Here is a 9950-nt window from a genome sequence, read left to right as displayed (position 1 = left end):
TGACTGTCTTTTCTTTCTGTGTTTGAATAGGGCCTGTTACAGAGGGATGCTGGCACTGCCATAGCATGGCCACAACATTGCCACCAAAGCCACCTGTCATAGTGGGCAGCAGTAAAAATTGCCCTCAATCTCTTGCCTCAAAGCTGGTGCTCTATGGTATGGTATTTTCCTGTCCAGCTCCAGCAGATACTTCACTTTTTCCACTTCAAACAGCTGGAAAAATGGTAACTTCTTTATTTCCAATATTAATAATTTCACTGATTAGGACTTCTAATCATCTAACCCATTCCCCATTATGAAACAGAAGGACACTTGAATAACAGCAAAAGGCAGTGACTGACTGCTGTGTACTATGTTATCTAGCACAAGAAAAGATTCATTTTAATCTCTAATCATGAGGCCTAAATCTTTGCTGATAGAATAAATTTTACACTAACTGAATATAAGGCATAAAGTATTATATAAAATCCTGTGAGCGTGCATGGAAAGAAAAGTAATAATTTTTTCAAGGGTGGTTGATAGAACCTGTAAAGCCAGGTTTTCAGAATTCATTCCCCACTCTGAAGAATGACCTCTTAAGGATCAGTGTTACTCACTTCTCAGTTTATATGTCACACACACTTCCCACAGTGTTAGGTTAAAATTTTCATGAAATGAAAATCACATGTCTGTGATACATAAATGTATTTGTGGGTGTTTACCTATATTTAACATAGGTTTTCTGCATTATTGCTTTAAAAGTAAACTCAAATGTTTGTTTTTTTATGCTTAATGCTAAGTAATAATCAAGAGTAATCTACTTAAAGAACATATTTCTCTGGAACTAAACTGATTTGATTTGGGGCCTTAGTGGCATGGGAAAGAATATGGGCTAAATCCTTGTGGCTCCAATCCTGCAGGCATTTTTACACAAGTATAATTGTTTGCAGGACAAAGCTCAGAGTTAGGCACAAAACCCATAAGAACATTTACTTAAGTAACTTATAAACAACACTAGCCAAAAAGAATTTAAAAATCATCTTTAAAATGATGACACTTATCTGCAGATCAAGAGCTAAATAAACAACTTGTTGGGTGACATCTCTCAGATTAATGATTGGTAATAAAAGGAAAAAAAATTTAGAAGCTTACAGTTTCTGGATTCTTTCCACATCATTTTTCTTTTACACATGCTAAGTGGAGGCAGATTCACTGGTTTAATATCTGCTAGTGACACTATGTTTAAATTAATACTAACTGTCTATGTAACTTAGAGCAAATGGCTGTTCTGTCAGAAAAGGGTATCTTGAGATGACATCAAACCTGAATTGTCCCTGATGTAAATCTCAAATAATGTTGTGGGTCTGGTTTCTCTCAGTGCATCAATCACAGCTAAGTATTCCTGATTCTGAGGCAAATATTATTGCATGTTGGGTTATTGGGTTTGGACTGACTGTTTACCTCCCTCAAGTACTTGGCATTGCATTTCTTTCATAGTTAATGACATATGCTATAGTGTGGGTAGTGTGGGCTGTGAAATATGAAGAGTATCATCCCTGTTACTGCATTAAGTTTCTGGCTTGCACTGATTTTTTTTTTTTTTTGTTGAAAGATGTGTTTCCAGGCCAATTCTAATTTGAATGCTTTTTATTTCTGTGAACAAATTTGACAGAATATAATTTTTCCTTGTTGTTGAGAACATTTGTTACCACTTTCTTTCACTTATTTAAGGGTCATAATACTTTGAAGACATTGTTTTGGAAAAAATATAAACTAAAACTTTGCATGAAGATACAAATTCTGGTTTTGAGTATATATTTGAATATATATATATATTCTGGTTATGAATATATATATATTATCATTACATATATATAACTTCTATTGAATCTAGCATGAGATTCTGCTGCCTATCTAATAATGTTTCTGTCTATAGAAAAAGGCCACTCTCCAAAATAATGCTTTGAGCAATATACTACTTCCATATTTCTAGAGAAACCTGGGTAGGAACTTATGGAAATCTTACTGCTTATTACACATACAACAAGAAAGAGTTAATCAGAAAACCTATATCTTCTTCTCTCATGTAGCATTTTGCACCACTGGAACCATATCCCTAGCTATTGCAAATTGGCGTAATTCCACTTTCTATTGAGAGTTACAGCAGCTGAGGTTTTGGCAGTATTTTCCAATTGTGTATTGTATTATAAGTGACACATTATTTCAATGCTGAAGTTTTATCATATCTGAGGAATCCCTTTGTACCTGAAGCAGATGGAACATTCTTCCTGATGTGGGAAGTAAACAAGACTCATGAACAGCTTACTGCAAATCACTGTAAATAGTTACTTCAGGTTTATTTTCTTCCAAAGTCTGCTAGTTGCTAGAAGACATGGCACATTACGTGTGCAAGAACAGACAGTGTGTTGCCATTGTACTGAGTACGTGATTAATAAAGAAGCCTATTTTTTACAACAAAACAATGTGCTATATTTAGATGTAAGTAAGTAAGCATACTTAGCCATATTAAAATACTTCATATGATCTTGAGATGACCACAGAACTCTTTTTTTTTTTTTTTGTTATTTTGAGCATAGTTATTCTGGCAATTTAGGTTTATGAGAAAGCCACTGACAGAAAAACAATGTATGTCACCTAATTCCTCTGATTCCTTATGTTTCTAGTTAATTATGAGCATTCAAGCACGAATATAAGAGAAACTCAAATAAGATTGATTTAATTCATGTCAAATGTGGTTTTGGACATCCTACTTGATAGTTTCCCAGGATTAATGGCATTGGTATTGTGATTTGGATGTTTAGTTCATTGCTAACGAGATAATGAGATTGGCTTTTTTTTTTTTTTTTTTTTTTTTTTTTGATCTTTAGACCATTCATATCTTGGGGCAGAGCAGATGACACAGCCCTTCAGGATGTAACATTCTAGAAAAATAACTGCTTTTAATCTGAATAAAAAACATGTGATCACAAGTTTACAAGGAATCAGCGGGATAATAAAGTGTTCATTTTCTGTTTTCATAAATGTGGTATGTGTCTTATATGCTTTTAGGTGCTACCTCTGTCAAGAACAGATGCGTTGCAGGATCAACCATTCTTCATGCTCAGCTCCTGGGCTCAGGATGGTAAGCATTACTTGATCAGAGCATAGCAGGTTTCATATCTTTTGTTAATATCTAACCTGAGCCCAGGATCCTACAATGAACACGGTGCAAGTGCAACTGTTATAATTGCTGAGCTCTGTCAGCAAGGAGGTCATCGCAAGATGCTAAGCCTGAGGCTTGTCAACGACTCCTAAGCAGTCTAGCCAAAACCTAATCCTGTAGACAGCACTGGACATGTGGTATCTTGCAAGGAGATTCACTGAAATTCAGAAGGACTTTGTGTGGGCATCAGCAGGGCAATACAATCTATGTCTTAGCTGGCAGGACTGAGGCCTTAATTTGTTAGACCATATTCTGTGTAAATGGCTTTTTGTACAAATTTTGATGTCTAATTGTGGTAGTGCATCACTGTAAAGGGATAATCAAAGGACATGGTAAGTATTTTTTGTAATTAATGTGCAGTTTCTTGGCATTTGATTTCTTTGGCATTAGAAACTGAAAATATTGCATATTGAAGTAGAAACCTTATGTATAAAAATTACTCACAGCAAACCTGTATAAAACCTTCCTTTTAGAATATCATGTTTATAGTTGAGGAAAGGAAGAAAGCCGATAAATGAAACTGTAAGAAAAGACTGAAAACATAATGAGGCCCAAAGATTTTGGTATTTTTATTTTGATGTGTTGAAAATTCACAAAAGAGATTGTATAGCATTGAAATATATTGAGCAGAGACTGAAAATTTGCGAGACTTTGCAAAATGTTTTAAGAGAATTAATCTTTAATGTGATTTAAAGGGCTTTATAGATTATTTTTAATAGTAATAGGATTTTTTATATAGTCATTTTCTGAAAAATTTCAAATCACTGTGAATCACAATAAATCACAATGGATCACAATCTCAATTTAAAGTTCCAAAATGTTTTTATGGATCATATATAATAAGAGTATTTTTTGACTTGATAATGGATATGTTATGTTTTTTATTTGATTATTTAAAGAAGGCTAGGAAGAATTTCATAGCAATTTCATAGTAATATAAATTCTCATTTTCTTTTCTGCAATTCTCAGATTTTTTTAAACAAGAAAAACTCCCTTTATTACAAATTTTAATTAAAGTTTATAGTAAAATGATTGTACAGTGTTATAAACCTAGCAAAATATATAGCAGCTAGGAAACCTGAAGGAAGACATTGGTCATGCAATTATTATTCTTATACATATATATATCGTTGGTAGTTCAAGGTTTTTGTTTTACTGATTAGGTGCAGAATGGATTACATAGATCAAGATTTTTGTCATGTTTTTAATCATAGAATTTCCACTGGAATTAAATACCCTGTTGTTCTTAAAGTTAGTGAGAATTTTAAGATACCTAGCACTACACTTGCAGAATGGAATTTTTGATGTGATAATTTGGTTTGTTAACTAAAAGCTGCCTGTTCTATACTCATTATTACATTCCAATATCTTATTCTCTAACCTCACATTCCTACCTGGTAGTTGTATACTGTGTTCTTATAAATATATTGTTTGGCACTCCAGACTGTAAAGTGATATAACACCCAGTCACCAAAAGTAAAGTTCTTTTGGAATGTTCTTCATTGCCAGAGAGGAAATGTTATAAAGCTGCAGCCGTTAATATGGCCTGTTAGGACTTCTTCCCCCTCAAATGCATCAGTATGATAGTCTCTGTAGATGAATAATAAAAAATATATCCCAGCCTTCAGCCAGTGTCTGATGTTAGAAGGATTTAAGTGAACTCAGTGAAAATACTCAGGTTTTCTATTGGTGCATGAACGGCGTTTTCAGGACATAGTACATGGTTTGCATTTGGAATATGACCTTTGCAATTGGCCCAGAATTCAAGTGCAGGAATTGTATTTTGTTTTCTATTTTAACCAAATAAGGTAAATTAGAAACAAGCTACAAACTCACTCAGGCAAAGTAATGATGCTATTGAACTTTCAGGTAGGAATACCTGTTCTGATTATTTAAAATCAGAGATGATGAAAAGTGATAACATTCAAAATTTGTTAGTGATGTCAGTCCAGTTTTCAGAGGATACAAGTACTGTTAGCTTGCAGGAAGGCTCCCTGTCAATGCGAGAAATGCTAATTTCTAAATCAGAGATGCAAATGGATATAGAATTGGGCTTCATCCTTGTTTGTTGGATCCTTCTTGTCCATAATGTATGGCACACTCTTGAATCTTTTGATGATCTTATTGCTGTTTATACAGTACATTCTTTCTTTTTTAATGAAGCTTTTTTTTTTTTTTTTTTAATATTTGCTTTCCAAAACCTTTTGAGTCATTTGGAGTTACTGAATGTACTCAGTTGGAGCAGAATGCTTGGATTTTCTGAATTCTTTGAGTGTTACTTACAAACAATCTGAAGACAATGGTAATCTTTCCAATCAGTCTATCAGGAAACAATAGTGATTAAATCAAGCATAACGTGACATTCCAGCATTAATTTGTATTTCCAGCTAACCCACAGAATAAAAGGTTTGGAAAAGATGGAGAAATAAGCTGGCATGATTGTAACAGATTACATTTTAGTAGCACCAGTCAGGAATATTAAAGTTGAAGCTGGGGCAGACCACCAAGCTGGTATAAAATGCCTGAGAGGAAAAAAACAAACCTCACATCACTCACTGAGGGTAGACTCTAATCTACCTCCTTCATTTATATAGCAGCTCCCAGAGGAGACCAGCCATTTCTGAATTTCAAATGCCTCAGGCCAAACCTCAGCTCTCTGTCTTTTACAGCTCTGCAGGCCTCTTTAATACTGATTCAGTGCATCTACATTACCTGCTGGTGTGCTGCAAAGAGGGAAGGATCAGGGCTTGATCTGCTGCAAAGCATTATGATTTCAGGACCTTATGTTCACATCTGATGTGTAGTAGCGATGAACTCAATACCATTTGACAGTCTTAGTTGTGCACTGCCCATCTGTAGAGCACTGCCATCTCTTAGTTGTGCACTGCCATCTCTTGCTGCTGTTGTCACTGTTGTCATTCTTCACGTCTTTGCTTAGAGGGGGTGTTACACCATCTGAGGCCTCCCTCTGGGTGATGTAGTCCTCTAGCTGGGATATGGCCAGGTAATCTGCCGGCAGATGATATCCTGGGGGTGCTGACATTTAGGGCCAGCAGCAAATGAAAGAAACTGCCATGGATAGGAATCAGTGTGACAAACCCAGAGCACTGGAGGAGGAAACAGCTTTGTTGAGGTATGGGCTACTTGGGAGGCCTTGTCCTGCATATATGAAATTGCCACAGAGCTTTATGCAAATACCATGAGTCAGACATGTGCATTGAAAAATACTCACTAATTTACAAGTGTTAATCCCAGTTAGTTAATTTGAGATTGCAGGGTGAGGCAGCTGCTTTATGGACTTTCAGGAGTACCATCAACCACTCAGTTTTCTGGCCTGTGTGATTCCTCTCTGTGGAGCTACTCATCTGTCCTTTCAGTGGAGGCTGAGATGAAGAGGCAGAAAGAAATGTCCCCCACACAAGGAAGGACTCACCTTTCACAATTAAGAAATTCTAATTTTAAATCATTAACTGTATTTCCTGAGGCCTTCTAGGTCTATTCTGTTTCTCTCGACCCGATAATGGCTGGTAGCCATAAAATAATCAGGACATAAGGTCTGGCTTCACCCTATCTCCTCACCCGCTTTAGAGACTGCCACTGATGGGGCTGGAGGCCAGGGACCCACTCCTCCAAGCAATCAGAACCTGAAGGTTGTAGAGATGGAAGTTCTGATACAGAAGGAGGTTTGATGGCCTCTCTTGCAAGAAAGTCACCACAGAAGTATCTGAAGCAGGCAGGGTAATTATGCTTTTATGAGTCTTCAGTGTGGGTAGTATCTGGATGACAGTGAAAGATGAGAAATAGAGAAGATGTGTCAAGAGGTGCCTGGGAAACAGGCAGTAGCATGCTTCTTCATGCTGCGTCACTTCTGTGACGCTATGTAAGCCCAATAAACTGCACTCTTGCATTACTGCATTACTTACTGCTAATTAATGATGGATAGAACACAAATTTGTTTTGTGTTTGTTTTGTGATTTGTTTTACTCTGATGTGGTCTTACCTTAAAACTTGGATTTTAAATGTTGAATGAAGCACAGTAGCTCAGCAATGTAGAACAGTCACTAAAATTTCACAAAAACAGAGAAGATAATATTTACCTGCTTAAACTACAGTCCTGTTGCTATTCTTATGAAGATATATGAGGGAAATGAATCAAATGGTCTTTGTCTTTAGTCTTGCAAAACTCTTAACCTTGAGCATCATCTAACAATAGGATATGCTGAGAGTGATTATTTCTGGCTTTCAGGTCTTTTCTCCCAGAGGACGGATCTGTGTTCCTTTTGGGAAAGAATTTGGTTAGCTAAAAAAAAGTCCAGTAATGATGAGGTATTTGGAGAATATCCACCAACTTGTTTAGTTTTTTTGTTAACAGATCAAAGAAAACTTATGTAATTTTTATATAACATTCATGTATGCATACTTCCTTTCTCATAAAAAGTGGTAACTTTACCTTGCCATGGTTTTATTTGTTTTGTTTTATTTTGATACTATTGTGTTTAAGAGCCTATTGTTCCAGCTGAGCTTTCTAGCTGTCCTTTAGTTACATGGTCTAACTTCACGTTAACATGAAAGATTTTCTAGCTTATCATGTTATCTTGACTTTTGTACAAAGATAAATTTTGACATTTGAATGGAGAGTATATATTTTGAATGGAAAGGTCTGATTTAAACCTCAGAGACATGAAAGGGATTCTTGCCCCAGGCTCCGATTGCTTTCCAGTTATGTTTTTAAACTCTTCTAAAGTCTTTACATTTGAGATGGTATACAGACTCTCCTTTAGTCTGTGTGATGACTTCATCTTAACAGCACTTACAGTATAGTGTATTTCTCATACATTATGCTTATCTTTATTTACACTGACTAATATAAACTACTGGGTACAGCTTGTTGCCCCTTGTTTTAACTTTCTTACTGTTTTATCCCAGGAAAATTAGCATCTTTTTCCAAAAAACCCAACTTCCATCATATATCATGAAAGAAAAAACAGTAGCTGATCTTCTGAATACTTTGTGAAATTCATCAGATTATGAAATTCAATTTATGTTTATGTATGTTCATTTTCACTGCTTTACTTAAGGCCTGAGTACTTCTCAAATTATGTATAGCTACTCTATATATTCTGCAAATGTGTGATCACTGTTCTCTTAATTATTTCTACCCTAACCATACCACGGCATTTATATAAATCAGTCATGGTCCAAGACAGATTTCTGTTGTAAGCTGATTTCTTGACAAACTTAGTTTATCTACCAAGTTATAAAGTCAAAATTTGTATTGTTCTGAATCTGACACAAATGAACACAACACACCCGCAAATGATAGAAAAGAATTTATGTTAATGATTATCACTGCTCGCAGTGCTTTATAAAAAATAGGAAAGTCTCAGGAAGTGTGATGAAAACCCCAACTAGAACAAAGCCTAAAACTGGAAATACAAACTACAAGTCAGTTTAGCATGATCAGATTATTTGAACATTATGTGCTGCTATTTTTTGTCCACTTTAATGGGTTTGAGCAAATCTTATTGATTTGGAGGATGCTGAAAATGCTGCCAAAATTATATTTTTTGTGGTATTTCTGTGCTTCCTGTCCTGACGTAAGAAATGAACAAATACTCTGAAATTATGAAAAACATTACTTTATGCTTCTCTTAGGCCAAATTCTTCACAAACATTGTTCAGTCGGGCAGTAAAAACTCATAAATAAAACACGTAAAACCACTTCCTTCAGTTTATGCATCCTTGCATAAGCTGATCCAAATCTCTGAATGTTTCACTTGTCTCAAAAAAAAGCCAGAATAGTGTGGACAGTGAATGCTTTATCAGTTGCTTAAGTGATAGGTCTACCACACATCATGAAGTGTTGCAACTCCTGTTTTTGTTTCTGTGCATATAAGCATTTTCCAGTTCCATTGTACTATCAGGCATGGCAGCATAGAGCAGATGCACGGTGACTGTAGTAATGCAACTGTAACCTGACAACTGTGGTTTTTTTTTCTTCTATTTGAAATAGAAATGTCCATAAGAAATCCTTTTCTTGAATTAGAGAAACAAAATACTCCTAGTGGTTAAAGGTTAAAAGACCTATATGTACCTTTCAAGTGCAAAGTAGTAGTGGAAAAAAGTACCTTTCAAGTGCAAAGTAGTAGTGGAAAAAAGGAGAAAGAAAAAAAGAGCTATTTATTATCCACGGGGGCATAACAGCAAAAGGAAAAGGTACTTTTTCTGAAAGTCATTTATAATTAATACTCAGGAAGTTGCCTTAACATGTAATTTATTGAGGCAAAATGCCCAGCCTGAAAGTGGTGGTCTCGGTTGGCAAATTCTGCTAAACTTGAGGATGTAAGATGAAAAACCAATATGCAACAGAGGGTTGAGTACTCAACTAGTATTACTGTTGATGAAGAGATGTGATTTTTCAGCAACACAGGCTCTAACCCATAAAAATCTGACTGCCTGCATGACTTAATCTATCTCTCTGTGAAGTCAATGGCAGTGTTTCCATAGACTTTACTAGGTGTTGTGGCAAAGCTCAGTGCTGAAGTTGCAGTGCTTTCCAGAATACTGCAATTTGGAAAAGAGCATAATTTACCCACTATGCTGCCAGATTTGTTGCTAGGAAGCAGAAGGTCTTAATGAAGGATACAAAAGTGCAGAAGGAGTTAGAGTTTAAAGTTAGCAGCAAGATTATTGCAAAGAGTTTAGAGATTCAGTCTGATTTGGATAAGGTCCTGAGCCTGCAACTCTT

This window comes from Rhea pennata, chromosome 1, assembly GCF_028389875.1.
Source record: "Rhea pennata isolate bPtePen1 chromosome 1, bPtePen1.pri, whole genome shotgun sequence".
NCBI lineage: Eukaryota > Metazoa > Chordata > Aves > Rheiformes > Rheidae > Rhea > Rhea pennata.
The sequence above is the reverse complement of the archived record's forward strand: the minus strand, read 5'-3'. Positions refer to the sequence as shown.